This window comes from Carcharhinus amblyrhynchos, chromosome 34 (genome assembly GCF_965287045.1).
Source record: "Carcharhinus amblyrhynchos chromosome 34, sCarAmb.v2.hapA, whole genome shotgun sequence".
Lineage (NCBI taxonomy): Eukaryota > Metazoa > Chordata > Chondrichthyes > Carcharhiniformes > Carcharhinidae > Carcharhinus > Carcharhinus amblyrhynchos.
Genome location: NC_137357.1, coordinates 2,595,213 through 2,622,072, shown reverse-complemented (window position 1 = coordinate 2,622,072; position 26,860 = coordinate 2,595,213). Strand labels below are relative to the sequence as shown.

Sequence of the window (26,860 nt, the reverse complement as noted above, 5' to 3'; positions counted from 1 at the left end):
ATGACTAAGAGGATGTTATTCCACTATTACCCACTCAATAACAGAGCTGAATAATATTCAAATAGGGAGAGATTGCAGAAACCTGCAGTTCCGAGGGATTTTGGGTTACTCACTTTGGGAGGAAGAATAAAGGAACTGAATATTACTTAATTTGATTTGATTTATTATTGTCACGTGTACTGGGATACAGTGAAAAGTATTGTTTGATTTATTATTGTCACGTGTACTGGGATACAGTGAAAAGTATTGTTTGATTTATTATTGTCACGTGTACTGGGATACAGTGAAAAGTATTGTTTGATTTATTATTGTCACGTGTACTGGGATACAGTGAAAAGTATTGTTTGATTTATTATTGTCACGTATTGGGATACAGTGAAAAGTACGCAACAGACAAAACATACCATTTATAGAGAAGGAAAGGAGAGAGCGCAGAATGTCGTGTTACAGTCATTGCTAGGATGTAGAGAAAGATCAACTTAATATAAGGTGGGTCCATTCAAAAGTCTGACAGCAGCAGGGAAGAAGCTGTTCTTGAGTCGGTTGGTACATGACCTCAGACTTCTGTATCTTTTTCCTGACGGAAGAAGGTGGAAGAGAGAATGTCCGCGGTGTGTGGGGTCCTTAATTGTGCTGCTGCTTTTCCAGTGGGAAGTGTAGTCAGAATCAACGGATGGGAGGCTGGTTTGCCTGATGAACTGGGCTACATTCACGACCTTTCGTTGTTCCTTGCGGTCTTGAGCAGAGCAAGAGCCAGACCAAGCTGTGATACAACCTGAAAGAATGCTTTCTATGGTGCATTTGTAAATTTTCTTAGTCTCCTGAGAAAGTAGAAGTGTTGATGGGGCTTTCTTAACTATAGTAGAGAGAGGCTGCAGGCATTTGCAGGTCAGAGGGATTTGGGGGTCCCCGTGTATCAACCACAAAAAGCTAGCATGCAAATTCAGCAGCGAATAGGGAAAGCTGATGGAATGTTGGCCTTTATTTCAAAGAGAATGGAGTCTAAAAATAGGAAAGTCTTGCTAAAGCTATGCAATTTAAGTTTATTTATTAGTGTCACAAGTAGGCTCACATTAACACGGCAATGAAATTAGTGCGAAAATCCCCTAGTCGCCATACTCCGGCGCCTGTTTGGAGACACTGAGGGAGAACTTAGCACGTCTTTTGGACTCTGGGAGGAAACCGCAGGAAACCCACGCAGGGGGAGAACGTGCAGACTCCACACAAACAGTGACCCAAGCCAGGAATGGAGCCCTTGACGCTGTGAGGCAGCCGTGCTAACCACAGCGCTGACTACATTTTAAGCACGGCCTCCAGGGAGAATCGAACTTTTGACCCACGATTTACAAGGCCAGTGATCTAACCACTGAACTATGGAGCTGACATTCTCCCCGTGTCTGCATGGCTTTCCACCGGGTGCTCCAGTTTCCAGACTGACTGTGGGGGTACATGCGTGGCAGATGTGCTATAATGTGGATGAATGTGAGATTATCCACATTGGTAGCAATAATAGCAACCCATTACCAATTAAAAATCTAACTTCTCCTCCAACATGCTCACTGTCCAGCACTTTGGAGGAACGAATTCCACAGATTGTAAAATGTTGAGAGGTATAGATAGGGTGGATTCTCGGAGGCTATTTCCCAGGGCTGAAATGGTCGCTACGAGAGGACACAGGTTTAAGGTGCTGGGGAGCAGGTACAGAGGAGATGTTAGGGGTAAGTTTTTTACTCAGAGGGTGGTGAGTGAGTGGAATCGGCTGCCGTCGGTGGTGGTAGAGGCGAACTCGCTGGGGCCTTTTAAACGACTTCTGGATGAGTACATGGGATTTAACGGTATTGGGAGTTACAGATGGCTTGGTAGGTATAGATGTGATCGGCACAACTTGTGGGCCGAACGGCCTGTTTGTGCTGGAGTGTTCTATGTTCTATTCACAACCCTTTTGGAAAAATAGTTTCTCCTCAACTCTGTTTTAAATTTGCTACCCCCTATCCTGAGACTGTGACCTGTCTTCCTAGAATGTCCCACAAGAGGAAGAATCCACTCTTTATCCACACCTTTTATCATCTCAATTTGATCTCCCCTCATTCTTTTAAATTCCAGAGAGTATCAGCCTAAACTGTTCAATCTCTCTTCGTACAACAATCCCCTCACCTCTGGAATCAATCTAATGAACCTCCTCTGAACTGCCTCCAATGCCACTACATCTTTCCTCTAATACAGGGACCAATACTCCAGGTGTGGCCTCCCCAGTGCCTTGTACAATTGCAACAATACTTCCTCACCTTTGTATTCTAGTCCAGAACTCGGGGGTGATAGTTTGAGGATAAGGGGTGAACCTTTTAGGACTGAGGTGAGGAGAAATTTCTTCACCCAGAGGGTGGTGAATGTGTGGAATTCACTCCCACTGAAAGTAGTTGAAGCCAAAATGTTGTGTGATTTCAAGAAGAAATTTTGGGGCGAAAGGGAGAATGCAAGATTTAGTGAGAGCGAAGAACTGAGGGAGATCTATATTAGTAGAGAAATGGTGCAGGGAAAATTGATGGGATTGAAGGCGGATAAACCCCCAGGGCCTGATAATCTACATCCCAGAGAATTAGAGGAAGGGTCTCTACAAATACTGGATGCATTCTTGGTCATCTTCCAGGATTCTGTAGACTCGGGAACAGTCCCTGCAGATGGGAGGGTACAAATGTTGCTCCAATATCCAAAAAGGGAAGTAGAGAGCAAAGAAGGAATTATAGACCAGTAAGCTTAACATCAGTAGTGGGGAGAATTCTTGATTTCAATATCAAGGAATTTTTGGAAGACCATTTAGAAAGCAGTGGCAGGATCAGACAGAGGAGGATCACATGCTCTTGGGGTTAAAGGGATTGAGAGATATGGGGGAAGGGGGGATCAGGATGTTGAATTTGATGATCAGCCGTGATCATAATGAATGGTGGAGCAGGCCCGAAGGGCAGAATGGCCTCCTCCTGCTTCTGGTTTCCTTGTTTATAATGAGGGCATCACTCATTCTTCGAAACGCCAATGAGTTTCATTTCAAACATGTGGGGTTGCAGGGATGGGGCTTGGGTGGTCGGTGCAGACTCGATGGGCCTCCTTCTGCACTGTAGGGATCCTACAAACAATGGATGCAGTGTTTTATTGAACATGGAGAGGTGGCACTGTGTTCTGGAACTGTGTTCTCCCTGAAAGTTGGCACCCAGGCTGAGAAGGTTGTTAAGAAGGCGTACGGTGTGTTAGCTTTTATTGGTAGAGGGATTGAATTTCGGAGCCGTGAGGTCATGTTACAATTGTACTAAACTCTGGTGCGGCCGCACTTGGAGTATTGCGTATAGTTTCGGTCGCCGCATTATAAGAAAGATGTGGAGGTATTGGAAAGGGTGCAGAGGAGGTTTACCAGGATGTTGCCTGGTATGGTGGGAAGGTCTTATGAGGAAAGGCTGAGGGACTTGAGGTTACTTTCATTAAAGAGAAGAAGGTTACGAGGTGACCTAATTGAGGCATACAAGATGATCGGAGGGTTAGATAGGGTGGACAGTGAGAGCCTTTTACCTCGGATGGTGATGGCTAACACGAGGGGACATAGCTTTAAATTAAGGGGTGGTAATTATAGGATGGATGTCAGAGGTAGGTTCTTTACTCAGAGGGTAGTAAGGGCGTGGAATGCCCTGCCTGCAGCAGTTGTGGACTCGCCAACTTTAAGGGCGTTCAAATGGTCAGTGGATAGGCATATGGATAACATTGGAATAGTTTGGGTTAGAGGGTCATTAGATTGGTTCCACTGGTCGGTGCAACATCGAGGGCCGAAGGGCCTGTACTGCGCTGTAATGTTCTATGGAACATTCATGTAGAGATGCCGGCGTTGGACTGGGGTAAACACAGTAAGAAGTCTCACAACACCAGGTTATATTCCAACCAGTTTATTTGATCGTAATTCCACACGCTGTTCCTTCGTGGGAGGTTCCACACACCTGAAGAAGGAACAGCATTTCCCAAAACTTGTGGGTTTACTATCATATAAACTGGTTGGACTTTAATCCTGGCATTGTGAGACTTCTTACTGTGTTCTGCAGAGCTCGACAGGGGCACACCCAGTTAATGAATTCTGATGCAATGTTCCACTCCTGATATAACATTCTGACGTGGCGTACCCAGGCAATAGGGCATAACTTCATCAGAACTATAAACCCACTGGATCTGTAAATCATTCCTTTCAGGCAAGAACTTCCTGAGATCTGAACGCTCCATATCGATGGACTGATAAACACCAAGTCGTTCTGTTTTGCCAACTGCGCCTGGGAGTACATTCAGATTTAACAACCGAATTACCCAATTGCTGTTATCGACACACCTTTGGCACTGCAATACATTTCCATATTACCTGTTGGAATCAAGGAATTTCACAGCACGTGGGGCATATCGTTCCAGTGTGGCTAACATGCCAGTTAATATAAAACAGCACACGCAGAGCAGAGAACACTGAAAAGAGAGCAATAAGAACATAAGAAATAGGAGCAGGAGTAGGCCATCTAGCCCTTCGAGCCTGCCCCGCCATTCAATAAGATTGTGGCTGATCCGAAGTGGATCAGTTCCACTTTCCTGCCTGCTCCTCATAACCCTTAATTCCCCTGTCTATCAGAAACCTATCTACCCGTGACTTAAATATATTTAGCGAGGCAGCCTCCACCACTTCAATGGGCAGAGAATTCCAGAGATTCACCACCCTTTGAGTGAAGAAGTTCCTCCTCAACTCCGATCGAAACTGCCCCCCCCTCCCCATCTTGAGGTTGTGCCCTCTAGTCCTGCTATCCTTTCTAAGCGGGAAGAATCTCTCTACCTCTACCCTATCCATCCCCTTCATTATCTTATACGTCTCTATAAGATCCCCCCTCAGCCTTCTAAACTCCAACGAGTACAGACCCAGTCTATTTAGTCTCTCTTCATAGTCCAACCCCCTCATCTCCGGTATCAGCCGAGTGAACCTCCTCTGCACTCCCTCCAAGGCCAATATATCCTTCCGCAAGTGCGGCGACCAAAACTGCACACAGTACTCCACCTGCGGCCTCACCAGTACCCTGTACAGGCAAAAGCAGAATTCCTGATCAGAAACACAGAACTCAAGTATAAAATGCCATCTTCCTGGAGCCTTTCTTAGACAGAGTCAGCATGGCCAGACCTTCCGATTCCTTCACCTCTCCGACAGACGGGAAATAAGAACCAAAAGACGCAATCTCTTGAACTTTTGCGTAGCTGGGGTGGTGATGATAACATTCAAGAACAAAGAACAAAACAGCCCGGGAAACAGGCCCTTTGGCCCAACGAACCCACGCCGCCATTTTAACATTACCAGTCCCCCCTCTCCACCCATAACCCTTGTCTATGCTTATGGCATTCCACATTGAGGGAAGACTAATTTAGGGACGATTTGTTACACCAATCAGCCTAACAGCACATCTTTGGGGTGTGGGAGGAAACCGGAGCACCCGGAGAAAACCCACGCAAACTCCTGCAGACACCGACCCAAATCCATGTGTCTGCACAGCAAACAGTGATAGTCACTGAGTTGTCGTGTCGCCCAGCATCTGGTCCAGTTTAACCACACACTAACGACGTGAAGCACTAGGCAACTCTCGAAACATCCGAGAGCAGCCCTCGTACGACCCACCGTGTGTATGCCCCTCGTTGGACAACAAGGCGGACCGATCTCCTGTGGATTAAAAGAGAAAAACATCAATATCATCCACATCCTTATACACACATTCAAGGGAATCCCCAAGTGAAACAAGTGAGCCGGAAAATATGTTGGAAGGTCCACAACTCAAGGTGTGAGATGCTCCAAAATTTGTTGCGTTTGCTCCAGCTAGTGGGACCCTCGGGGAGTGCCTTGATAGGTCTCCAGATCAGGATTGCGTCCTGGAAGTGGGCAATCAGTTTCTACAGAGCCAGGAGCAGGGCGAAGAACTCCAACAGCCAAAGCCTGGTTGTCGGCTCCGAGGAATCAAGGAGCTCCGGCAATCGAAGAACGGTAAGAAGTCTCACAACACCAGGTTGAAGTCCCAACAGGTTTATTTGATAGTAAACGCCACACGCTTTCAGAAACACTGTTCCTCCGTCGGATGGGTGAGTGGCCACTCACCTGGCGAAGGAACAGCGTTTCCGAAAGCTTGTGGCGTTTACTACCAAATAAACCCCTGTTGGACTTTAACCTGGTGTTGTGAGACTTCTTACCGTGTTTACCCCAGTCCAACACTGGCATCTCTACAACAATCGAAGAACGCTCAGGGCTGCAGAAGGCTCAGAGGAAGCCACATGCAGCTGGATAGAGACGAGACATGTAGGAGTTTGGAGAAACGCAGTGGCAAAACCAGCTCAGTGATACTAGTTATCACAGAATGGAATCATAGAATCCTACAGCGCAGAAGGAGGCCATTCAGCCCATTGAGCCTGCAGCCCATCCAGGCTCTCTTCTCATAACCCCATGCATTTACCCTAGCTAGTCCCCCTGACTAATAAAGGACACTTTAGCAGGGCTAATCAACCTACCCCCGCGCAGTAGCACAGTGGTTAGCACTGCTGCTTCACAGCGTCAGGGACCCAGGTTCAAATCCTGCTTTGGGTCACTGTCTGTGCGGAGTCTGCACATTCTCCCCGTGTCTGCATGGGTTTCCTCCGGGTGTTCTGGTTTCCTCCCACAGTCCGAAAGACGTGCTGGTTCGGTGGATTGACCCAAACAGGCGCCAGAATGTGGTGATTCGCAGTAACTTTGTTGCTGTATTAATGCGAGCCTTATTTGTGACTAATAGATTTTAATCCCCATGTTTTGGACTGCGGGAGGAAACCGGAGCACCCGGACGAAACCCATGCGGACGTGGGGGGGAGAACGTACACATGGACAGTGGGCTGAGGTCGGGAATCGAACCCCGGTCTCTGGCGCTCTGAGCTAACCACTGTGCCGCCGTGCCACCCCCTTAGGTGGGCGATGTGGCAGACGCAACTCTCAGTTCCTGAAGGCGAATGGCTTCATTACATGGACTGTTTTTACAGTGCCAGCTGGGCACATTGCCAAGGCAAGGAACACATGTGCCAACCTCAGCAGACAGGAGATCTTGCGTGCAAGATAGTTTAAAGATAACCACCAACCTGGTAGAAATGGTATGAATGTACAGACTGGTCTAGTTAGAGATAAAATTCCAGATATGGGCAAGGGGAAGATGAGTTTTCAAGGTTCCATCTTACCGCACTGTTGGCACGAATCTCACTGACACTCCCATGATTTCCTGCATTTGCCTGAGATCATGGAAACGCTACAGAGGCCCTTCGGCCCATCGAGTCTGCACCGACCACAATCTCCCCCAGGCCCCATATCCTTACATTCCTAACCCTAACCCTAACCTGCTAATCCCTCTAACCTACACATCTCAGGACACTAAGCGGCAATTTTAGCACGGCCAACCAGCACATCTTTCGGACTGTGGGAGGAAACCAGAGCACCCGGAGGAAACCCACGCAGACACGAGGAGAATGTGCAGACTCCCACGCAGACAGTGACCCGAGCCGGGAATCGAACCCAGGAGCTGTGAAGCAGCAGTGCTAACCCACTGTGGTACTGTGCTGCCCCCACGTTAGGGTTACTGGTTGAAAAAGTGCTGGGAGTATATAATTCCCGATGGATTGGTCCTCCCAACACCATTCTCTATATCCTGTCCTCAATCTCAGCAGTGTCCAGAAGGTATAGGAGAAAGGATGAGGCCATTCAGTCCATCTGCTCCACCACATCTGAGATGTTTCTCAACCCCATTCCCCTGCCTTTTCCCCGTAACCTTTGATCCCCTTACCGACCTATCTACCTCTGTCTCAAATACATCTTACCCATGGTTCTGTCTAAATGCTTTTTAAAAGACAAAATTGCACCCACCTCTACTACTACCTCTGGCAGCTCATTCCAGACACTCACCACCCTCTGTGTGAAAGAATTACCCCCCTGGACACTTTTGTATCTCTCCCCTCTCACCTTAAACCTCTGCCCTCTAGTCTATTTTTAAACAGTGACCCTTCATTTTAGATTTGCCCGGAAGGAAGATATGGGAGTGGAATTAGGCCATTTGGCCCATCGAGTCTGCTCCACCATTTGATCATGGCTGATAAGTTTCTCCCCGTTCTCTCGCCTTCTCCCCGTAATCTTTGATCCGCTTACCAATCCAATACCTATCTATCTCCGTCTTCATTATACTCAATGACCCGGCATCCACAGAGTTAGAATAATCCAATCCACAGTGCAGAAGGAGGCCATTTGTCTCATCATGCCTGCACTGATCACAATCCCACCCAGGTCCTAGTCTCGTAACCTCGTAGTTTACCCCCCAATCCCCCTGACACTAAGGGGCAATTTAGCATGGCCAATCCACCTAACCTACACATCTTTGGATACTAAGGGGCAATTTAGCATGGCCAATACACCTAACCTGCACATCTTTGGACACTAAGGGGCAAGATACTGAAGGGAATAGATAGAGTTAATAGTGAGAGACTGCTCCCTAGACTGGGTACGAACACGAGAGGTCATCATTTAAGGGTGAGGGGGGAGAGGTATAATTTGGAGGTGAGAAGAAGGTTCTTTACGCAGAGAGCTGTGGGGGTCTAGAACGCGCTACCGAGTAGGGTGGTGGAGGCAGGAACGTTGGACTCGTTTAAGATGCAGTTAGATAGGCACATGAGTGAAACGAGAATGGAGGGATATGGTAGGGGCTATTAAATAGGGTTAAACCTCGGGAGACACCGGAAGGGCAGGCTGTATGATTAATATTTTTTGTCTTTATTCCACAGGTGGAGGTCCACCTCGTGTCAAGCGAGGGGCATGCACACGGCGGGTCGTGCGTGGGCTGCTCTTGGAAGTCCAGGAGTGGCCTAGTACTTCATGTCGGTGTGTGTGCTTGATCCTGGACCGGTAGACGGGCGCCGCAACAGCTCAGTGACTAGCACTGCTGGCTGTGCAGACACATGGATTTGGGCCTGTGTCTGTGGGAGTTTGCGCATTCTCCCTGTGGTTGCGTGGGTTTCCTCCGGGTGCTCCGGTTTCCTCCCACACCCCAAAGATGTGCTCTTAGGCTAATCGGTTTTTACCAAATTGACACTATTTCTTCCCTGAATCTGACTGAGTAGGGTCCCATTCGTAGACATGCAGGGTAGAATAGGTGTAGGGTGATGCGGCGGCGTGGGCTCGTTGGGCCGAAGGGCCTGTTTCCCGTGCTGGGTTGTTCTTTGTTCTTTTGTTCAATTTAGCATGGCCAATTCATCTAACCTGCACATCTTTGGACACTAAGGGACAATTTAGCATGGCCAATCCACCTAACCCGCACATCTTTATATGAAATAGCATCATTGTAAAACTGTTTTGTTTTACTTCCTAATCCATTATATTCATGAACTGGAAGTCTTTGGGGCTGAACTTTCACTGTTTATTTTTAGTGTTATCGGCAATCTGACAATTTTAAATATTTCTCAACATTAGTACCCGTATCCACCCATTTCTTCGAAATGTATAAATAACTAGGGGAAGACAGCGAGGCTGGAATTTAACCCGTGCACTCCCCTGTTTAAATTTCTCGATTCTGCAACTTATTCAGCTAGCTACATATCCAGGGGGCACGATGGCACTGTGGTTAGCATTGCTGCCTCACAGAGCCCAAGGTGCCAACTTCAATTCCGGTCTTGAGTCACTGATTTTTCTGGAGTTTGAACGTGTCTGCGTGGGTTTCCTCTGGTGCTCCGGTGTCCTCCCACTGACTGAAAGATGTGCAGGTTAGGTGGATTGGCCATGCTAAATTGCCCTATATTGTCAAAAGGTGTGCAGGTTAGGTGGATTGGCCACGCTAAATTGTCCCTTGGTGTCCAAAGATGTGCAGGTTAGGTGTATTGGCCATTCTAAATTGTCCCTTAGTGTCCAAAGATGTGCAGGTTAGGTGGATTGGCCATGCTAAATTGCCCCTTAGTATCCAAAGATGTGCAGGTTAGGTGGATTGGCCATGCTAAATTGCCCCTTAGTGTCCCAAAGATGTGCAGGTTAGGTGGATTGGCCATGCTAAATTGTCCCTTAGTGTCCAAAGATGTGCAGGTTAGGTGGATTGGCCATGGTAAATTGCCCCTTAGTGTCCAAAGATGTGCAGGTTAGGTGGATTGGCCATGCTAAATTGCCCTATATTGTCAAAAGGTGTGCAGGTTAGGTGGATTGGCCATGCTAAATTGCCCCTTAGCGTCCAAAGATGTGCAGGTTAGGTGGATTGGCCACATTAAATTGACCCTCAGTGTCAGGGGGACCAGCTAGGATAAAAGTATGGGGTAATAGTGATACGGCTTGGGTGGGATTGTGGTCAGTTCAGACTCAGAAATACTTCTTCCTGCACTGGAGGATTCTATGATTCTCTGATCTCAGGGAAAACTGCCTCATGAGCGGGAAAAGTATGGATCACCGGTGTTCTTCGTTCTGTCACTGCGTTTGGAATGGAGCTCTGGGCCAAGGCACTTGTTCAAAAGGCATCTCTCTTCTCGCCTGCTGAAATCTGATACTTGTCTTGACGTCGCAGAAGCTCATCTTGCCAGTTCATTCACAGATGATACTTGTGTTAAGCTTCCTATAAGTCAGGCGTGTAACCAATACTCTCCACCTCTCTCCCCAACCCGTGCAGTTCCCACAGGAAGCGTGAGTTCCAGTCTCAAAGCCAAGGTTACTTGATCCCTTTCTCTTTGAAAGAGTCTGTTGAAATAATCTTGTGAGAATATAAGAACTAGGAGCAGGAGTAGGCCACCTGTCCCCTCGAGCCTGCTCCACTATTCAATAAGATCATGGCTGATCTTTTCGTGGACTCAGCTCTTCTTACCTGCCCACTCACCATAACCCTTAATTCCTTTATTGTTCAAAAATCTATCTAATTCTTGCCTCAATGAGGTAGCCTCAACTGGGCAGGGAATTCCACAGACTCACAACCCTTTGTGTGAAGAAGTTCCTCCTCAACTCAGTCCTAAATCTGCTCCCCCTTATTTTGAGGCCATGTCCCCTAGTTCTAGTTTCACCCACCAGTGGAAACAACTTCCCTGCTTCGATCTTATCTATTCCCTTCATAATCTTATATGTTTCTATAAGATCTCCCCTCATTCTTCTGAATTCCAATGAGTCCCAGACTACTCAGTCTCTCCTCGTAAACCAACCCTCTCAACTCCGGAATCAACCTAGTGAATCTCCTCTGCACCCCCTCCGGTGCCAGTATATCCTTTCTCAAGTAAGGCGACCCAAAACTGTACACAGTACTCCAGGTGTGGCCTCACCAGCACCTTATACAGCTGCAACATAACCTCCCTGTTTTTAAACTCCATCCCTCTAGCAATGAAGAACAAATTAACAATATGTTGTCCCTTTATAACTCCCTTCAAGAGTGAGAAAAATAAAAATGGAGTACAGGGAACTTTGGAAGGAGGGGGGTGATTTACCCCCTCTGAACAATGAGAGATTAAACCTTTTTTGTTGTTTGGTTTCATCCATTCTTTCAATTTGGTGACGACAGCCTCAGCCCCTGCAGGCAGAGTACACCCATGCTAAATTGGGATCAGTAAATCAAAGAATCCCCACAGTGCAAAAAGAGGCCATTCAGCCCATGAGCCTGCACTGACCACAATCCCACCCAGACCCTATTCCCCAAACCCAAAATATTTATCCTGCTAATCCCACTGACACTAAGGGACAATTTAGCATGGCCAATCCACCTAACACTTACATCTTTGGACTCTGAGGATCAATTTAGCATGGCCAATCCCCCTAACCTACACATCTTTGGACACTAAGGGGCAATTTAGCATGGTCAATCCACCTAATTTATGCATCTTTGGACACTTAGGGGCAATTTATCATGGCCAATCCACCTAACACGTACATCTTTGGACACTAAGGGGCAATTTAGCATGACCAATCCACCTAACACGTACATCTTTGGACACTCAGGGACAATTTAGCATGGCCAATCCACCTAACACGTACATCTTTGGACACTAAGGGGCAATTTAGCATGGCCAATCCACCTAACACGTACATCTTTGGACACTAAGGGGCAATTTAGCATGACCAATCCACCTAACCCGTACATCTTTGGACTGTGGCAGGAAACTGGAGCGCCCGGAGGAAACCCACGCAGACACAGGGAGAATGTGCAAACTCCACACAGACAGTGACTCAAAGCTAGAATTGAACCTGGGTCCCTGGTGCTGTGAGGCAGCAGTGCTAACCACTTCTCTATTTTTTTCAAAAAGCAATATCAGCAAGGCCATTCAGTTGAGAGGAAAAGTCCTGGAATAAAATATTTATTTTACTTATTAGTGGCGCAAGTTGGCTGACATTAACACTGCAATGAAGTTACTGTGAACATCCCCCCATTGCCACACTCTGGTGCCTGTTTGGGTACACCGAGGGAGAATTTAGCACCTAACCAGCGCGTCTTTTGGAATGTGGGAGGAACCTGGAGCACCCGGAGGAAACCCACGCAGACACGGGAAGGATGTGCAGTCTCCACACAGACAGTGACCCGAGGCCAGGAATCGAACCTGGATCCCTGGAGCTGAGAGGCAGCGGTGCTAACCACTGCCCCACCATGCCACCCACAGTGGTACAGTGGAAGGGAGAACTGGATACTCACAGCTATGACAAAGAGCCAGAATGAGACAGTGTTCGGTAAGTGAGGGATAACTTTGCACTCACACCAATGCTGAAATCAAAGAAAGTTCCCATCTAATTTCATAATACACCTTGGAGTTTCTGATCCGGCCCCTAACAGTAACTTAAAGAAAGGAAAATCCAACCATCTTGGAAGTTACACGCTGGACTTTAACTGTCCTGCCCGATAGGGGAATGGGAGAGGGTGAGGGGCTGTTGACCTCGGACGAGGTTTAATGGTTTTTGGTCAAACGAGGCCATTTAATCCCGCCCACAGAATCTTAGCAACGAGCAGGTAAACTGCTGGAGTTAAACCTGGACTGCACAGATCAAGAACCATTTCCTGATCCTCTGCATCACTCAGTCCTTACCAGTTGTTTAAATGTTAGGTTTACACTTGACAAGAAATGACAGAATCATGCAGTGCAGAACTGGCCCGTCAGCCCATCAAGTCTATACTGACACATGAGAAACACCTGAACTCCCACCAAGTCCCACTTGCCAGCACTGGGCCCATTGCCCTGAGTGTTACGATGTGCCTAGTGCTCATCCAGGTACTTTTTAAAGGATGTGAGGCCTCCCCCACCCTCCCAGGCAGCGCATTCCAGACCCTCACCACCCTCTGGGTAAAAAAGTTCTTCCTCAAATCCCTCCCTAAACCTCTGTCCCCTCGTGACTGACCCTTCAACTGAGGGGAACAGCTGCTCCCTATCCACTCTGTCCATGTCCCTCATAATCTTGTAATCAGCTCACCCCCTCAGTCTTCTCTGCTCCAATGAAAACAACCCAAATCTACCCAACCTCTCATAATTTAAACACTCCATCCCAGGCAGCATCCTGGTGACTGTCCTCTGCACCCCCTCCAGTGCCATCACACCCTTCCTATAATGTGCTGACCAGAACTGCACACAGTTCCTGCTTTGATTTTGATTTGATTTATTATTGTCACGTGTATTGGGATACAGTGAAAAGTATTGTTTGATTTATTATTGTCATGTGTACTGGGATACAGTGAAAAGTATTGTTTGATTTATTATTGTCACGTGTACTGGGATACAGTGAAAAGTATTGTTTGATTTATTATTGTCACGTGTATTGGGATACAGTGAAAAGTGTTGTTTCTTGCGTGCTATACTGACAAAGCATACCATTCATAGAGTACTTAGGAGAGAAGTAGAGGAGAGGGTGCAGAATGTAGTGTTACAGTCATAGCTAGCGTGTCGAGAAAGATCAACTTAATGCGAGGTAAGTCCATTCAAAAGTCCGGTGGCAGCAGGGAAGAAGCTGTTCTTGAGTCGGATGATATGTGTTTTCAGATTTCTGTATCTTTTTCCTGACAGAAGAAGGTGGAAGAGAGAATGTCTGGGGTGTGTGGGGTCCTTAATTATACTGGCTGCTTTACCCGAGGCAGCGGGAAGTGTAGACAGAGTCAATGGATGGGACGCTGGTTTGCATGATGGACTGGGCTACATTCACAACCCTTTGTTGTCTTGGTCAGAACAGGATTCACTGGATAAATATTGCCTTTTTTACAACTAAAATTGAAATAAAATTGAGATTACCTGGGTAGCACAGTGGCACAGTGGTTAGCACTCACAGCACCAAGACCCGGGTTCGATTTCAGCCTTGGGTCGCTTTCTGTGTGGAGTCTGCGCGTTCTGCCCCGTGTCTGCTCCGGTTTCCTCCCACAGTCCAAAGATGTGCAGGTTAGGTGGATTGGCCACGCTAAATTGTCCCTTAGTGTCCAAAGATGTGTAGGTTAGGTGGATTGGCCATGCTAAATTGTCCCTTAGTGTCCAAAGATGTGTAGGTTAGGTGGATTGGCCATGCTAAATTGTCCCTTAGTGTCCAAAGATGTGCAGGTTAGGTGGATTGGCCATGCTAAATTGTCCCTTAGTGTCCAAAGATGTGTAGGTTAGGTGGATTGGCCATGCTAAATTGTCCCTTAGTGTCCAAAGATGTGTAGGTTAGGTGGATTGGCCATGCTAAATTGTCCCTTAGTGTCCAAAGATGTGTAGGTTAGGTGGATTGGCCATGCTAAATTGTCCCTTAGTGTCCAAAGATGTGTAGGTTAGGTGGATTGGCCATGCTAAATTGTCCCTTAGTGTCCAAAGATGCTTGGCTAAGGTGGATTGGCCATGTTAAATTATCCCTTAGTGTCCAAAGGTGTGCTGGTTAGGTGGATCGGCCATGCTAAATTGCTCCTAAATCAGGGAGATTGGGAGGGTAAATACGTGGGACTATGCGGAGACAGCCTGGTTGGGACTGTTGTCAGCACAGGCTTGATGGGCCAAATGGCCTCGTTCTGCATTGTAGGAATTTGATAATGTGATGAAAACCTGTGCATGACTGGTGTTGAACAGACAATGTAATAGAAAATAAGAGATCGAATATTTGAAATGGACACCAGGTGCGTGATGTGTGAAGTCACCCCCAAATGTTGCAAAATGGCTTTATCATCCTTATGAATAAATTCATGGAAATTCACAACTCTACAAGGAATTCACTTTATTTCAATATCCTGGGCTTGCTTTGCAATGGATTTCTAAACTTCCTCTCCACTGTCTGACTCACTCAGTTATTTTGGGATAACCGTGATTCCTCCGCCTTGCGAGTCCCGTCACTGCCGAGGGCGACAGGATGTGGAGAACTGTGACAGGCTGCATGATCTGAGATGTTTCCTCTTCGCAGACTCGCACAAGTACACACAGGCACTGCTCCAGGGGAAAATCTAACCACACCACAGCGCCTGCTGGGGGTTGGGGGGGAACAGGAGGAGGCCATTTGGCCCCTTAGGCCTGCTCCACCGCTCACCCCAAGCATGGCTGGTCACGTCCAGGCTCCAACTCCACTTTCCACAGAACCCTTCATCCCATACAAACTCGATCTATCCCCTCCCCCTAAAATTTACTCAGTGTCCCACCATCCAATGCACTTTGGGTGAGACTCATAACCCTTTGGGAAAAATAGCTTCTCCTCATGTCTGTTCCAAATCTCCATTCCCCTTATCCCAAAACTAGAACCTCTTGTTTTAAATTTCCCCACGAGAGGAAACATCCTCTTCACATCTACTTTATCAACCACCCCCCCTCCTCCTCCCGCACCACCCCGCTTAGCATCCTGTACATCTCAATTAGACCATAGAATCCTATAGTGCAGAAGGAGGCCCATCGAGTTTACACTGACCACAATCCCATCCAGGCCCTATTCCTGTAACCCCAGGCATTTACCTGAGCTAGCCCCCCTGACACTAAGGGACAATTTAGCATGGCCAATCCACCTAACCTACACATATTGGACACTAAGAGGCAATTTAGCATGGCCAACCCACCTAACCTGTACATCTTTGGACACTAAGGGACAATTTAGCATGGCCAATCCACCTAACCTACACATATTGGACACTAAGAGGCAATTTAGCATGGCCAACCCACCTAACCTGTACATCTTTGGACACTAAGAGGCAATTTAGCATGGCCAATCCACCTAACCTGTACATCTTTGGACACTAAGAGGCAATTTAGCATGGCCAATCCACCTAACCTGTACATCTTTGGACAGTAAGGGACAATTTAGCATGGTCAATCCACTTAACCTGCACATCTTTGGACACTAAGGGGTAATTTAGCATGGCCAATCCACCTAACCCATACATCTTTGGACACTAAGGGTCAATTTAACATGGCCAATCCACCTAACCTACACATCTTTGGACTCTAAGGGGTAATTTAGCATGGCCAATCCACCTAACCTGCACATCTTTGAAATATGGGAGGAAACCCACACAGACACAGGGGGAATGTGCAAAATGTGCACAGATAGTGAGCCAAGCCAGGAATCGAACCCACATCCCTGGCACTGTGAGGCAGCAGTGCTAACCACTGTGCCATCCTTATTCTCTGTTCCTCTCCCCTCATTCTTCTCAATTCTAGAGAGTGGATGCCTAAACTGCTCAGTCTCTTTTACAAGACAATTCTTAATCCCTGGAACGAGTGGAGCATCACAGTAGCACAGTGGTTAGCACTGCTGTCTCAGAGTGCCAGGGACCCGGGTTCGATTCCCAGCTTGTCTGTGTGGAGCCTGCATGTTCTCCCGGGTTTCCTCCGGGTGCTCCAGTTTCCTCCCACACTCCAAAGATGTACAGGTTAGATGCATTGGCCGTGGCTTTGGTCACTGTCTGTGCAGAGCCTGCATGTTCTCCCCGTGTCTGCGTGGGTTTCCTCCGGGTGCTCCGGTTTCCTCCCACAGTCCGAAAGACGTGCTGATTAGGTGCTAAATTCTCCCTCAGCGTAAGCCGAACAGGAGTGTGGCGACTAGAGAATTTTCACAGTAGCTTTGTTGCAAACCTAATTGTGACACTAATAAATAAACTCAATCTAGTGAACCTCCTCTGAACTGTCTCTAATTTCACGACATCCTTCCTCAAATAGGGAGACTAAAACTCTGCACAATACTCCAGGTGCGGCCTCACCAATGCCTTGTATAACTGCAGCAACACTTCCTTACTTTCATACTCGCTATAAATGCAAAAAATTCCATTTGCTTTCTTTGTCCCTGCACAGTAGTTACCTGCGACTCACCCCCAAGGACACCCAGATCCCTCTGCACTGAGATGCACCAAAGTCTCTCTCCATTGAGATATAAATTACCTTTCCACGTTTCCAACCAAAATGGGTAACCTCACGCTTAGCCGTGTTATCCACAAATTGGCCAGCTCATTTAAATGTGTTTTCAATTTCTTAGTTCCTCATTGCAACTTTACTATGTTAGTGCCATTTGGCTATTGAACCTGCTATCCCTGGCTCCAATTCATTAACATAGATTGTAAATAGTTGGGGGTGCAAGGACTGACCCCTGCGGCCCCTCCCACTAGTTGCGTCTTGCCATCCAGAAAAAGACCCATTTACTCCAACTCTCTGCCATCTCACCAGTCCTCTATCCAAGCTAATCATAGAATCCCTAATGCAGAAGCAGGCCATTTGGCCCGTTGAGTCTGCACCAACCACAATCCCACCCAGGCCCTCTTCCCGTAACCCCACATATTTACCCTGCTAATCCCCCTGACATTAAGAGTCAATTTAGCACGGCCAATCCACCTAACCTGCACATCTTGGGACTGTGGGAGGAAACCGGAGCACCCGGAGGAAACCCACGCAGACATGGGGAGAACGTGCAGCCTCCACACAGTGACCCGAGGCCGGGTCCCTGGCGCTGTGAGGCAGCAGTGCTAACCACTGTGCCACCCTGCTGCTCCTTAACCCCTTGTGATTATTAACCTTCCGTGTGGCACCTTGTCAAACTCATTCCCGAACTTCAGTTATACTACATCTACAGGTTCCAGAATATTCACTTTTATTTTGAGAAAATGCAGAATCTTCCAGCATTTTGGTTTCCGATTCCAGCACCTGCAGTAACTTGCTTTGATCCATTTTCATTTTATCCATCCATGGGACACGGGTGTCGCTGGCTGGGCCAGTATTTATTGCCCATCCTTAGTCGCCCGAGGGCAGTTGAGAGTCAACCACATTGCTGTGGCTCTGGAGTCACATGTAGGCCAGACCGGGTAAGGATGGCAGATTTCCTTCTCAAAAGGACATTAGTGAACCAGAAGGGCGTTTTTCTGACAATGGTTTCATCGGTAGATTCTTAATTTTAGTTGAATTGAATTCAAATTCCACCATCTGCCGTGGCGAGATTCGAACCCAGAATATTAGCTGAGTTCCCTGGCTTAATAGTCTAGCAATAATACCATCTGGCCATCACCTCCCCTTGGCTTGCCACATCTTCAAAGAACTCTAACAAATTAGTCAAAACCACAATGACTTTGATTGCGTTTTGACTTTCCAAATATCCTCTGACTGCTTCCTTACGAATGGACTTGACCTATTTCCCAACAGCAGATGTTAAACCAACTGATATATAGTTTACTACTCCCTGCCTCCTTCCCTTATTGAATATGGTCACATTTGGAATACTGTGTGCAGTTCTGGTCACCTCTCTACCAGAAGGACGTGGAGGCTATGGAGGGAGCACAGAAAAAATTTATCAGGATGTTGCCTGGTATGGAGGGCATTAACTATAAATCAAACAATACTTTTCACTGTATCCCAATACACGTGACAATAATAAATCAAACAATACTTTTCACTGTATCCCAATACACGTGACAATAATAAATCAAACAATACTTTTCACTGTATCCCAGTACACGTGACAATAATAAATCAAACAATACTTTTCACTGTATCCCAATACATGTTACAGACAGCAGAGGGAAGTTGTGTGTGGAACCGGAAGAGATTGGAGAGGCATTGAACCAATATTTCTCTTCGGTGTTCACGCAGGGGGACATAAATGTAGCTGAGGAGAACACTGGGTTACAGGGGTATAAACTAGACAGTATTGCAGTTGATAAGGGGATGTGCTGGATATTCTTGAGGGTTTGAAAATAGATAAGTCCCCTGGGCCAGACGGGGTTTATCCTAGGATTCTCTGCGAGGCAAGAGAGGCGATTGCAGAGCCTCTGGCTCTGATCTTCAGGTCGTCGTTGGTCTCAGGTATAGTGCCGGAAGATTGGAGGATAGCGAATGTTGTCCCATTGTTTAACAAGGGGAACAGAGACTTCCCTGGGAATTACAGACCGGTGAGTCTTACTTCTGTTGTGGGCAAGGTTTTAGAAAAACTTATTAGGGATAGGATTTATAGTTATTTGGAGAGTAATGAATTGATTGGAGATAGTCAGCATGGTTTTGTGGCGGGAAGGTCATGCCTTACTAACCTTATTGAGTTTTTTGAGAAAGTGACCAAAGAGGTGGATAGGGGTAAGGCAGTTGACGTGGTATATATGGACTTTAGTAAGGTGTTTGATAAGGTTCACCATGGAAGGCTTCTGCAGAAAATGCAGATGTATGGGATTGGGGGTAATCTAGGTAATTGGATCAGGAATTGGCTGGCGGATAGGAGACAGAGGGTGGTGGTTGATGGAAAGTATTCGTCATGGAGTTCGGTTACGAGTGGTGTGCCTCAGGGATCTGTTTTGGGGCCACTGCTGTTTGTAATTTTTATTGATGACCTGGATGAGGGTATAGTTGGGTGGATTAGTAAATTTGCTGATGACACCAAAGTCGGAGGTGTGGTAGATAGTGAGGAAGGGTGTCATAGTTTGCAGGGAGACTTGGACAGGTTGCAGAGCTGGGCCGCGAGGTGGCGGATGGAGTTTAATGCGGAGAAGTGTGAGGTAATTCACTTTGGCAGGAATAACAGATGTGTAGAGTATAGGGCTAACGGGAGGACTCTGAATAGTGTGGATGTACAGAGGGATCTAGGTGTATGTGTACATAGATCCCTGAAAGTTGGGAATCAAGTAGATAAGGTTGTTAAGAAGGCATACGGTGTCTTGGCGTTTATTGGTAGGGGGATTGAATTTAGGAGTCGCAGCGTCATGTTGCAACTGTACACAACTCTGGTGCGGCCGCACTTGGAGTATTGTGTGCAGTTCTGGTCCCCACATTATAGGAAGGATGTGGAGGCTTTGGAGAGGGTGCAGAGGAGGTTTACCAGGATGTTGCCTGGTATGGAGGGAAGGTCCTATGAGGAGAGACTGAGGAATTTGAGGTTGTTTTCGTTAGAAAGAAGGCGGCTAAGAGGGGACCTTATTGAAACATATAAGATGATTAGAGGTTTAGATAGGGTGGACATTGATAGCCTTTTTCCTCAGATGGAGAAAGCTAGCACGAGGGGGCATGGCTTTAAATTAAGGGGGGTTAGTTATAGGACGGATGTCAGGGGTAGTTTCTTTACCCAGAGGATGGTGCGGGATTGGAATGCCCTGCCTGCTGCAGTTGTAAATACGCCTAGTTTGGGGGCGTTTAAGAGATCCGTGGATATGTTTATGGATGGAAAGGGATTGGTTTAGGTTAGAGGGTCATTGTTTTTTAACTGGTCGGCACAACATCGTGGGCCGAAGGGCCTGTTCTGCGCTGTAATGTTCTATGTTCTATGTTCTATGTGACAATAATAAATCAAACAATACTTTTCACTGTATCCCAATACATGTGACAATAATAAATCAAACCATACTTTTCACTGTATCCCAGTACGTGACAATAATAAATCAAACAATACTTTTCACTGTATCCCAATACACGTGACAATAATAAATCAAACAATACTTTTCACTGTATCCCAGTACATAAGAACATAAGAAATAGGAGCAGGAGTAGGCCATCTAGCCCTTCGAGCCTGCCCCGCCATTCAATAAGATCATGGCTGATCTGTCGTGGCTCAGTTCCACATTCCCGCCCTCTCCCCATAACCCTTAATCCCCTCGCTTATCAAAAACCCATCAACCCGCGTCTTAAAAATATTTAGCGAGGCAGCCTCCACCACTTCAACGGGCAGAGAATTCCAGAGGTTCACCACCCTTTGAGTGAAGAAGTTCCTCCTCAACTCCGTTCTAAACTGCCCCCCCTTTATCTTGAGGCTGTGTCCCCTAGTCCTACTGTCCTTTCTAAGCGGGAAGAGCCTCTCCACCTCTATCCTATCCATCCCATTCATCATCTTATATGTCTCAATGAGATCTCCCCTCATTCTTCTAAACTCTAACGAGTACAAGCCTAGTTTATTCAGCCTCTCCTCATAGCTCAACCCCCTCAACTCCGGTATCAGCCTAGTGAACCTCCTCTGCACTCCCTCCAAGGCCAAAATATCCTTGCGTAAGTGCGGCGACCAAAACTGCACACAGCACTCCAGCTGCGGCCTCACCAGTGCCCTATACAGCTGCAGCAAGACCTCCCTACTTTTATATTCAATCCCCCTCGCTATGAAGGCCAGCATCCCATTCGCCTTCCTGATCACCTGCTGCACCTGCAAGCTGGGTTTTTGCGACTCATGCACAAGGACCCCGAGGTCCCTCTGCACCGTCGCCTGCTGCAGTTTTTCGCCACGTAAGTAATAGTCCTTCCTACCATTATTCCTACCAAAGTGGACCACCTCGCACTTGCCAACACTAAATTCCATTTGCCATTTCCTGGCCCATTCGCCCAGCCTATCTAGATCCTTCTGCAGACTCTCCACACCCTCCGCACAATTTGCCGTTCCCCCAATCTTGGTGTCATCAGCAAATTTCGACACCATACACTCGTGACAATAATAAATCAAACAATACTTTTCACTGTATCCCAGTAAATGTGACAATAATAAGTGAAATCAAAAATGGCTGTGACCTCACCAAAGTTCAATACAACTCTCATTCTCTTCTGATTTTGTTTTGTGCTTTGCAAGTTTCTGTGACAAAATTCTGTGACTATTTAACAGAGTTCTTGTCCTCCTTCCTAAGTCTAGTTGCTGTCGGTTAGTAAACAGCTTCATGGTACTTGGTCGCCTCCTAGTGGCAACTTGGATATCCCTTTTGAGAAGGGAGTTCTGTGCCTGCACATTTAGACTTCTCTCATCGAGTCACAGAGTCATAGAGGTTTACAGCGTGGAAACAGGCCCTTTGGCCCAACTTGTCCATGCTGTCCCCTTTTTAAACCCCTAAGCCAGCCCGAATTGCCCACATTTGCCCCATCGAGGGATTATGGGACAAATACCCATCTTACCCATGTAAATATCTAAATGCTTTTCAAAAGACAAAATTGTTCCCGCCTCTATTACTACCTCTGGCAGCTTGTTCCAGACACTCACCACCCTCTGTGTGAAAAAAATTGCCCCCCGGACTGTTTTGTATCTCTCCCCTCTCACCTTAAACCTCTGCCCTCTAGTTTTAGACTCCCCTACCTTTGGGAAAAGATACTGACTATCTAGCTGATCTGTGCCCCTCATTATTTTATAGACCTCTATAAGATCACCCCTAAGCCTCCTACGCTCCAGGGTAAACAGTCTATCCAGCCTCTCTTTATAACACAAACCGTCAAGTCCAGTAGCATCCTAGTAAATCTTTTCTGCACTCTTTCTAGTTTAATAATATCCTTTCTATAATCGGGTGAGCAGAATAGCACACAGTATTCCAAGTGTGGCCTTACCAATGTCTTGTGCAACTTCAACAAGACGTCCCAACTCCTGTATTCAATGTTCTGACCGATGAAACCAAGCATGTCAAATGCCTTTCTTCACCACTCTGTCCACCTGTGACTCCACTTTCAAGGAGCTATGAACCTGTATCCCGAGATCTCTTTGTTCTGTAACTCTCCCCGATGCCCTATCATTAACTGAGTAAGTCCTGCCCTGGTTCGATCTACCAAAATGCATCACCTCCCATTTATCTAAATTAAACTCCATCTGCCATTCCTCAGCCCACTGGCCCAATTGATCAAGATCACTTTGCAATTCTAGATAATCCTCTTCACTGTCCACTGTGCCACTAATCTTGATGTCGTCTACTAACCATGCCTCCTACATTCTCATCCAAATCATTAATATAAATGATAAATAACAGTGGGCCCAGCACTGATCCCTGAAGCACACCGCTGGTCACAGGCCTCCAGTTTGAAAAACAACTCTCTACAACCACCTTATCTTCTCTACATCCAGTTAAAAACCTTTCTGGAGGGTTGAATGCTCTCTGAACATTTAGAATATGCTCCAGGCCCAAGGCACACTCTTTGTCATCCTGGTTTCACACGGCCCTTTATGGGAAAGTGAATAGGTGTGAGATTGTCGCAGCTCGGAGACTGTGTATCGTCATAACTTGGAATTAGCACCCCAAGTTTAGCGTTAGGGCTTTTTTTAATTCATTCCTGAGACATGGGTGTCGCTGGCTGGCCAGCATTTATTGCCCATCCCTAGTTGCCCCTTGAGAAGGTGGTGCAGTTAACTGATTGGCTTGCTCGACCCTTCAAGGGCAACTAGGGAATCATAAAATCATCGATCATAGAATCCCTACAGTGCAGAACGAGGCCATTCGGCCCATCGAGTCTGCACTGACAACATCCCACCCAGGCCCTAACCCTGTAACCCCACATATTTACCCTACTAATCCCTCCAACCTACAGATCCTGGGACATTAAGGAGCAATTCAGCACACCCAATGCACCTAACCCACACATCTTTGGACTGTTGGAGGAAAGAGGAGCACCCGGAGGAAACCCACGCAGCTATGGGGAGAATGTGCAGACTCCACACAGACATTGACCCAAGGCCGGAATCGAACCCGGGCCTCTGGAGCGGTGAGGCAGCAGTGCTAACCACTGTGCCACCGTACAGCCCAATAAATGTTGTCCAGACAGCGACGCCCATGAATGAATATTAAAAAAAATTCAGAGGGTGTGCTTTAAGTGTCACCCACATTGCTGTGGCTCTGGAGTCACATGTCGGCCAGACCGGGGTAAGGACGGCAGATTTCCTTCCCTAAAGGGAACCAGATGGGTTTTTCCGACAATGGTTTCATCAGTAGATTCTTAATTCCAGACATTTTTTATTGAATTCAAATTCCACCATCTGCTGTGGCAGGATTTGAACCCAGGTCCCCCGGAGCGTTAGAGTTTCTGGATTAATAATTTAGCAATAATAGCACGACGCCATTATTTTTTTAATGGACTGTGGAAGGTTGAGGGGGGGGGGACATGATTGAGGTGTATAAGACTATGAGGTCTATGGACAGGGAGCAGCTGTTCCCATTGAGGGGCCAGTCACGAGGGGGTCAGAGTTTTAGGGTGAGGGGCAGCAGATTCAGAATGGATTTGAGAAAAAAAAAATCACTCAGAGGGTGGTGGGAATCTGGAATGCACATCCTGGCACTGACCCTGGCACATTCTGTTAGCTGTACCGGCAGATTAACCTTCTGTAATCCATGCCCTCGGACACCCAGATCCCTCTGCTGACAACAATCAACTTACATTTGCAACGTGCCTTTAACTTAGCAAAAAGTCTCTGTGAAGGTTGGGTTGAAAGAGGGAGATGTTTGTACTGGTGATCACACCCTTGAAAATTGGAAGTGAAGAGTGGTGCGGGATTTAGGCAGCTGGCACAGAATTGCCAATAGATGATGAAAAGTGGACTGGCCCTTTAAGAGTACAGGTCAGGTGACCCTATTACTTCCACCCACTGGGGGGGGGGGGCGTGGGGGGTTCTCAGACCTGACTCTGAAAGAGTGCACACCTTCAATAAACACCTCAGTATTTAACTGTTCTAGCCTTGTGTTTCTTTCTGCCCCTTAGTCCACAGGACAAAGGTAACGTGGAGTTAGCTTAATGAGTTACAAATAAAGAGTCACAGAATCACAAAACCCAGCGATGCAAAAGGAGGCCATTCGGCCCATTGAGTCTGCACTGACTCTCCAAAAGAGCATCCCACAGGTTCCATCCTTACCCGACTAATCCCCATAAACTACATATCTTGGAACACTAAGGGACAATTTACCCTGGCTGATCCCTAACCCTACGCATCTTTGGACACTAGGGGGCGATTTACATGGCCAATCCACCTAACCTGCACATCTTTGGACATTAAGGAGCAATTTAGCATGGCCAATCCATCTAACCTGCACATCTTTGGACATTAAGGAGCAATTTAGCATGGCCAATCCACCTAACCTACACATCTTTGGACACTAAGGGACAATTTAACATGGCCAATCCACCTAACCTGCACATCTTTGGGACACTAAGGGGCAATTTAGCATGGCCAATCCACCTAACCTGCACATCTTTGGGACACTAAGGGGCAATTTAGCATGGCCAATCCATCTAACCTGCACATCTTTGGACATTAAGGAGCAATTTAGCATGGCCAATCCACCTAACCTGCACATCTTTGGACACTAAGGGGCAATTTAGCATGGCCAATCCACCTAACCTACACATCTTTGGACACTAAGGGGCAATTTAGCATGGCCAATCCACCTAACCTACGCATCTTTGGACACTAAGGGACAATTTAGCATGGCCAATCCACCTAACCTACACATCTTTGGACACTAAGGGGCAATTTAGCATGGCCAATCCACCTAACCTACACATCTTTGGACACTAAGGGGCAATTTAGCATGGCCAATCCACCTAACCTACGCATCTTTGGACACTAAGGGACAATTTAGCATGGCCAATCCACCTAACCTGCACATCTTTGGACACTAGGGGGCGATTTAGCATGGCCAATCCACCTAACCTACACATCTTTGGGCTGTGGAAGGAAACAGGAGCAGCCGGAGGAAACCCACGCAGACACAGGGAGAACGTGCAGACTCCACACAGACAGTGACCCAAGCCGGGAATCGAACCCAGGTCCCTGGCGCTGTGAGGCAGCAGTGCTAACCCACTGTGCCAGCGTGCTGCCCTGTTTTGTTTTTGTTCATTAGTGGGACATGGGTATCACTGGCTGGGCCGGCATTTATTGCCCATCCCTAGTTGCCCTCGGAGGGCAGTTGAGAGTCAACCACATTGCTCTGGAGTCATATGTAGGCCAGACCGGGGTAAGGACGGCAGATTTCCTTCCCCGAAGGGAACCAGATGGGTTTTTCTGACAATGGGTCACCAGTAGATTCTTAATTCCAGATTTTTTTTATTGAATTCAAATTCCACCATCTGCCGTGGCGGGATTCGAACCCGGATCCCCAGAACATTAGCTGAGTTTCTGGATTAACAGTCCAGTGTTAATACCACGAGGCCACTGCCTGCCTGTGGACATGGTGTGATTTACAGTCCCAGATTTCTCGCAAGCTAATTAAAGAGAGGAAAAAATCCCAAGAGGAATGTTTGGAATGTGGAATGTCAGGAGGCGCAGTGGTTAGACCTGCTGCCTCCCAGCACCAGGGACCTGGGATCGATTCCTGGTTGATGTCACTGTCTGTGTGGAGCCTGCACGTTCTCCCCTCTGCGTCTCGTAGAATCCCTACAGTGCAAAAGGAGGCCGTTCAGCCCATCAAGTCTGCACTGACCTCAATCCCATCCAGATCCTACTCCCCTAACCCCACATGTTTACCCTGCTAATCCCGTGATACTATCATGGCCAATCACACCGCACAGCTTTGGACTGTGGGAGGAAACCGGAGCACCCGGAGGAAACCCATGCAGACACGGGGAGAGCGCGCAAACTCCACAGTGACTCAAGGCCGGAATTGAACCCAGAGCCCTGGCGCTGTGAGGCAGCAGTGCTAACCCACTGTACCACTGTGTTGCCCATGGGTGCTAACCACTGTGCCACTGTATCTGCGCGGGTTTCCTC

The 26,860-nt window shown here is 47.2% G+C and overlaps 1 protein-coding gene across 2 annotated transcripts in view; it reads left to right on the top strand.

The window, feature by feature from the left end:
* LOC145361341 (uncharacterized) overlaps nt 1-26,860 on the top strand; it is a 126,303-nt gene that overhangs the window by 30,093 nt on the left and 69,350 nt on the right. The window contains exon 1 of one of the 2 annotated variants that reach the window (XM_080217011.1): nt 12,685-12,718. The exons of the other annotated variant lie outside the window; for it this stretch is intronic. The gene's annotated coding sequence lies outside the window, so the exon portion shown is untranslated. Of the gene's footprint in view, nt 1-12,684; nt 12,719-26,860 lie in introns of those variants that run through there. 2 annotated transcript variants of the gene reach the window in all.